A 6762-nucleotide genomic window follows, 5' to 3' on the forward strand; every position below is an offset into this window, starting at 1 on the left:
AGTCGTGTCTGAATCTTTGCAACCCCATGGACTGCAGCTCGCCAGGCCTCCCCGTCCATCACCAACTCCCGGAGTCTACTCAGACTCATGTCCATTGAGTCGGTGATGCCATCCAACCATCTCATCCTCTGTCGTCCCCTTCTCCTCCTGCCCTCAATATTTCCCAGCATCAGGGTCTTTTCCAATGAGTTGGTTCTTCGCATGAGGTGGCCAAAGTATTGAAGCTTTAGCTTCAGCATCAGTCCTTCCAATGAACATGCAGGACTGATCTCCTTTAGGATGGACTGGATGGATTAAACTCAAGTACATCATAATTTGGGAGCCTGCTAGTTGTTTTCAGATTTTCTCTCTGGCTGCTGGGTTTTCAAATTCTCTTACCCAATGAGAACATCATTTTCTTTTAAAGAAAAATAATTTAATAAATTCTCTCTCTGTGTGTGTACATGTAGGCACTCATGCAGGCAAGAACTAAATCTTTAGAGAAAAACTGAATTGTTCAAAATTATTTTTGACCTTTTATCACTCATGGAAGATTAATGAAGCTTAGAATACAATCTAATGCTCATCTGATAGAACACACTGACAAGTTTTAGGCTTAAACTTTCTGTTCCTTTAAACACATATTTTTGATGGTGGACCGCACTACATGTCACACAGAAAAAGTTCAGAGGTGGTTCTTCATTGATAGCATAGCAAATTCTTTTGACTGAGAACCAAAAAACAAAAGTAAATGCTTCTTTTTGTTCTTTCCAGGCCACTTCATTCCTCTGATTTTACTAAACCTTCATCTGGAATCCAGCCTGTTCACATATAATTGTATTGGTAGCACCCAGGCCTCTATGAATGGTTTATAAAAAGGTGTTCATTTAGAACAGTTATTAACGTAGATACTCTGGATGTTAGCAGCAACTGCTTGGGGGAAAAAGTTAAATGATGGATTAAATCTGGGATAAGCTTACATTAAACAAAGTTAAATGGGCTTCATTAATACAGGAGTCCTCACACCCTTAAAAACAAATCTGTGATTCTTCCAGTGGGGAATTTAATAGACAATATTCCCCAAATGTATTTGATCATGAAATCCTTTTCTCATGAAGGCAACTTTTGGGAAAGAGAGACCATTTAGAAACTGACATTGGTGTAAATATTAGGAAAGCCTTTAAAATAGTCTAACTCTGACTAGAATCAGACTCATAGTCTGATCTTTGCTGTTTATTAATTAAGTCCCTAAACAAGTCACAAAAGCCTTTCTGAACCTGTTTTCCCATCTGTAAATGAAAATGAGAATACTTCAAGTTGTAATTATGAGGATTAAAAAAACTATGCAGCAATGCTTATAAATGTCAAGGCATAAGAATTAATGAAAAATATGGTTACAGCACTAAAAATTGATCTCACTAAGAATATTTGACCTACTCATTTTTTTAATATGTGCTTTGACATTAGATTAATGAATGTGTAATAATCAGATTCCCTTATTCAGCACAGGAGAGTTGCTTTCTTCCAGGTCATTCAGATAGTGAAGTATTAACTTTAGGGGAAATAACCATAAAGTAATGAGGCAAAGGTTTCTATGTGGCTCATTATTTTATAACACTATCACATGTGAATTCTTGCATTGTGTTTATTGAACTAGAGATGATAAATGTTAAAGAGTAGGCTTCATACAGTTGGTGAAATACCAGACTAAATTTTTCTCACTTGGATTACTGTGAAAATACTTAGAAATGAGGAGGAAAAATTATGTAAATAAATAAAATGACTTTGAGTTTCATCCTCGTAGTACCAACTGGATGGCTGGTGGAGATATTAATAACCCGGTAAACTGACAATAAGCAGGTTGTAGAAAAGTGAGGAAGCAGAGGTACTAAGACATTTTGCAGTCCTGAGACAGAGTGAGTTGGCTGATAATGCTCCCTTAAGATGGAATATAAGTGTTGTGGGCTGAATTGTGTCCCCCTCAAATTCATATGTTGAAGTCCTAACCTGCCTCAGAATGGGACTGTATTTGGAGACAGGGTCTTCAAGAGGTAAAAAGATAAAAATACTGTCCTAATCCAGTATGACAGAGGTCCTTACAAGAAAGGAGACTAAGACACAGACCTGGAAATCCCATGTGGACACGGGGAAGATGGCCCTCTACACTCCTAGGACAGAGGCTTTAGGGGAAACCAGACCTGCCAATCCCTTCATCTTGGAAGGACACATGAAAATAGATACTGATAACTCTAATGTAGGCTCATCCATGGTTCCTATTTTAATCAAATCTGTGCTATTACATACAATTGTTATCTAATGAAAGTTTATGTGGCTTAGTCATGGATGGGTTCCTAAATCTGAAAGTCTTGAATGTTGTATATTAGGGAAACAGTAGACTATAATAAGGAATAAGGTTTGGAGCCAGACAGCCTGAGATCAAGACCTAGTCCTGCCACTATACAAATCATCTATAAAATGTGTATGCAAGTAGAACCTGTTTCCTAGGGTACAGCAACCCTATGAAAATTCAACCACAGCAGAAAATTAAACCAGTTTGATGTTAAGGTTTACTGTAGACTTTGAACTTGCAATTCATATATCCAACACCAGATGGCAGTGTGGCCATCCAAGGTTAGGTAGCCACGCAGTCAGGCTGATGGAGCGGGCACCGACTTATCTGAAACACAAGGTGACCAAATTCTGTAAGATCTTTACGAAACTGAGACACATTTAAAACCTCTGTGCAGATAATTGTATATAAGGTCACAGAATGTGCACAAAATAAAAGCTTTTTTAGAAAGGAGAGGCTTAAGTAAAATGTGTCTGACTACCATTAGTTGCTTTCCTTCACTAGTTTATTCAAATAGTAGCTCCATTGTTTCCCTTTTTAAAATGATTTATATTTTACTTATTTTTGTCTGTGCTGGGGTTTTCATTGCTGCATGGGCTTTCTCTCACTGTGGCAGGCAGGGGCTCCTCATCACGGTGGCTTCTCTTGTTGCGGGGACCAGGTCTAGGGCGCGTGAGCTTCAGGAGTTGTGGCTCACGGACTTAGTTGCTCCTTGGCACATGGGATCATCCCAGACCGGGGATCAAACCCATGCCTCCTGCACTGGGCAGGCGGACTCTTTACCACTGAGCCACCAGGGAAGCCCTCTATTGTTTTCTAGCTGAATAATCATGGACAAGGTACTTATCTTTACTTCAGTTCAGTTCACTTGCTCAGTAGTGTCCAACTCTTTGCGACCCCATGAACTGCAGCACGCCAGGCTTCCCTGTCCATCACCAGCTCCTGGATCTTACTCAAATGCATGTCCATCAAGTCGGTGATGCCATCCAGCCATCTCATCCTCTGTCGTCCCCTTCTCCTTCTGCCCCCAATCCCTCCCAGCATCAAGGTCTTTTCAAATGAGTCAGCTCTTCGCATCAGGTGGCCAAAGTATTGGAGTTTCAGCTTCAACATCAGTCCTTCCAATGAACACCCAGGACTGATCTCCTTTAAGATGGACTGGTTGGATCTCCTTGCAGTCCAAGGGACTCTCTAGAGTCTTCTCCAACACCACAGTTCAAAAACATCAATTCTTCAGCACTCAGCTCTCATTATAATCCAACTCTCACATCCATACGTGACCACTGGAAAAACCATAGCCTTGACTAGATGGACCTTTGTTGGCAAAGTAATGTCTCTGCTTTTTAATATGCTGTCTAGGTTGGTCATAACTTTCCTTCCAAGGAGTAAGCATTTAAGTCAGGTTTCTTATCTGTAAAATAATATTTCATTTAACAAAATGTTGTTGGGCTCCTACACGTGTCAGGCATTGTTCCAGGTGCCAGGGATGTAACACTGAAAAAAGAACAGAAATCCTTGCCTGCGTGATGCCTACACTCTTAGTCACTAGACCGTAATGAATAGACAGAACCATTATCGTTTAATATCAGATACTGATCACTTACCTGGATGTTACAGTGAAGACTCCATCTCAATGTGTGCCGAATTCCCAAGGGCACAGACCAAAACAATGGGTTGAAAGTGGCTCTACATTTTATAACCATTGATGAAGAACCTGGAAAGGGGATGGTAAGCCACTGCAAACCTCTGCTGAGTGCCTACCTCAAGCATATAAGAAAGCCTGGATAGGCTGAAAGAGACGATTGTTTTTAGAAGGTAATTTACTTGGAGAGAGTTTTGGAGGACTACACATCTCCATCACCTCACTGTGGTGAGGACAGGGTTGCATTCTTTCTCACCTAAATGAGGAAGGATCTCCAAGAGAGTCGCGGGAAGGGCTGACATGAGTCCCCTGGAGTTAAGGCACGTAAAACCTGGGTGAGAGGGTCTGCGGCTGCTCCAGCGTGAGGTGACAGAGCTGAGAGGAGAGAGCTGCTCTGGAAGCAAAATGCACTGCTGCAGCCAACAGGCGAAAAAGCACAGGCACGTGTCTCATGGACCACACGTGCCCTCGGAGGGATCCCTGTCTGGAAGGGCAGCGTGATGTGCGTGCTCAGTTGCTCAATCGTATCTGACTCTCTGTGACCCCATGGGCTGTGGTCCACCAGGCTCCTCCATCCATGGGATTTCCCAGGTAAGAATACGGGAGTGGGTTGCCATTTCCTCCTCCAGGGGATCTTCCCCACCCAGGATTGAAATCACATCTCTTGCAATGGTAGGCAGGGTTTTTGTTTTTGTTTCATCACTGAGTCACCCAAGAAGCCTGGACAATGTGATATCCTCTGTTGAAAGATAAAGTGAGGCACATTAAAATTTTCAATAGTTAAGCAAACATCAGTGGGAATCAGGCATTGCAAAGCTGGAAGCTGTAAAAAGCCAATAATCTCCAATACTCTGGCCACCTGATGTGAAGAACTGACTCATTTGAAAAGGCCCTGACGCTGGGAAAGATTGAAGGCAGGAGGAGAAGGGGACGACAGAGGATGAGATGGTCGGATGGCATCACCAACACAATGGACATGAGTTTGAGTAAGCTCTGGGAGGTGGTGATGGACAGGGAGGCCTGGCATGCTACAGTCCATGGGGTCGCAAAGAGTCAAATGCGACTGAGCAACTGAACTGATCTGAACTGAATAAACTGAAACCTCTGTTTAATACAGTTGGGATTCCAGAAGAAGAGCCTTCATACCCTGTGATGGTAATGGAGCCCAACTGGAAGAAGAAAGACTCCTCTTGTTTCCTAACAAGGACATAGCCAATGTCATGGGCTCTTCATTTATTATAGCCCTTCCAACTTCCTTCTCTTCTCTTTGAGAGGGTTCTCCTTTTCTTGCTGAGTGGGGACTTGGCATGTGACTTGCCGTGGCTGTAGACACCAACTGCAGTTCTCTGTTGATCTCTAATGAGCTCATCCTTGCTGGAGAAACATTTGGTGATCTATTTGTTTCAGGCCCACAAAGACATTAGGAGTTCTCCTCAGAAAGGAGTAAGGGAGAAGGCTTTTATAAAAGCAAAGCAAGGAAATTATTTGATTGGCTACAGCTTCAGTGGTTGCCTTATCTGGGAGAACCTAGTTGGTTGGTTGTGATTGGTTATTCTTGAATTTGGTTTTTTCCATACAAGTGCATTTACAGAACTGACTCTGGCTTGGACTATGAAGGCATTAGAGTCACCTGGTGTAATGGCATCCATATTTAATGACTTTAACACCGCAAAAGGGACGGACTGCCAGATAGTTGCTCAGGGCTCGAGGGAGGAATCCTGATGACCAGCGGGAGCCAGGCGTTGTCGGCATAACGGTGTGAAGGTTCCAGCTGCAGGGTCTTTGAGGCGCTGCCCCAGGGAAAGACCAGCGCTGCGGGATCCACCAGCACGGAAGAGCCCCAGAGGTTATGTCTGTGTCAGCCAAGTAGAGCTCCTCTGTCCCTCTCTTCTGCCATCCTCATTCCAGCTCAAGGAAGGGCTTGAGGAGCTGCCCACGCTCGGACAGGGAGGAGCACGACCGCAGAAGAAAGTTGGAACATTAATAATCACATTGCACTGAACATTTTAATTGTTCAAATGGCAGCATTCTTGTGCCTAGAAGGGATTACAGGATTCATGTTATTATTAAGATTCTGAAAGTTATTATTGGCTTCCCTGATAGCTCAGCTGGTAAAGAATCTGCCTGCAATGCAGGAGACCTGGGTTCGATCCCTGGGTTGGGAAGATCCCCTGGAGAAGGGATAGGCTACCCACTCCAGTATTCTGGCCTGGAGAATTCCATGGGGTCACAAAGAGTCAGACACGACTGAGTGCCTTTCACCTTCACTTTCAAAAGTTACAATGGCATCTGCCCAGGATTTCAACCAGGGACAGGAAAATACTTAGCCCTCCAAGTACAGTGAAAATGGATGCAGCATATATAAAATGCTTCATACGGGAAATATTTTCTGTTTTTACCACTGTCCTTACAATCAGACCTTATATATTATCCGACTCCCGGCTTATAGCTTTTATACTGGAGGTTAAAAGAAGGTTTTGCCAAAGATGCTAAAATAGCACACAGTCAAGAAAGAACCAAGTAGAATGCAACCATTCTTTTCCTTCCTTCAACATCCATCCACACCCAGGGGCACGCTCTGCTCTTTAGGGTCCCAAAGGAGGGGCAAGACTGAACATCTGATTCACATTTTCTGTTCTTTGGTATGTAGTCCTTGTGAGTTGTGGGTGAGATCTGTGGTCACAGCCAAGGAAACAGTCAGGAGTGCTCATCCGGAAAGTCTTGCATGGAGCGGGCCCTCCAGAAGCATTGGTAGGTTGAGGACCCTCGTGGAGGTCCTGACCTGGAGCCG

Source organism: Cervus elaphus, chromosome 9, assembly GCF_910594005.1.
Source record: "Cervus elaphus chromosome 9, mCerEla1.1, whole genome shotgun sequence".
In the NCBI taxonomy this organism is placed as follows: domain Eukaryota; kingdom Metazoa; phylum Chordata; class Mammalia; order Artiodactyla; family Cervidae; genus Cervus; species Cervus elaphus.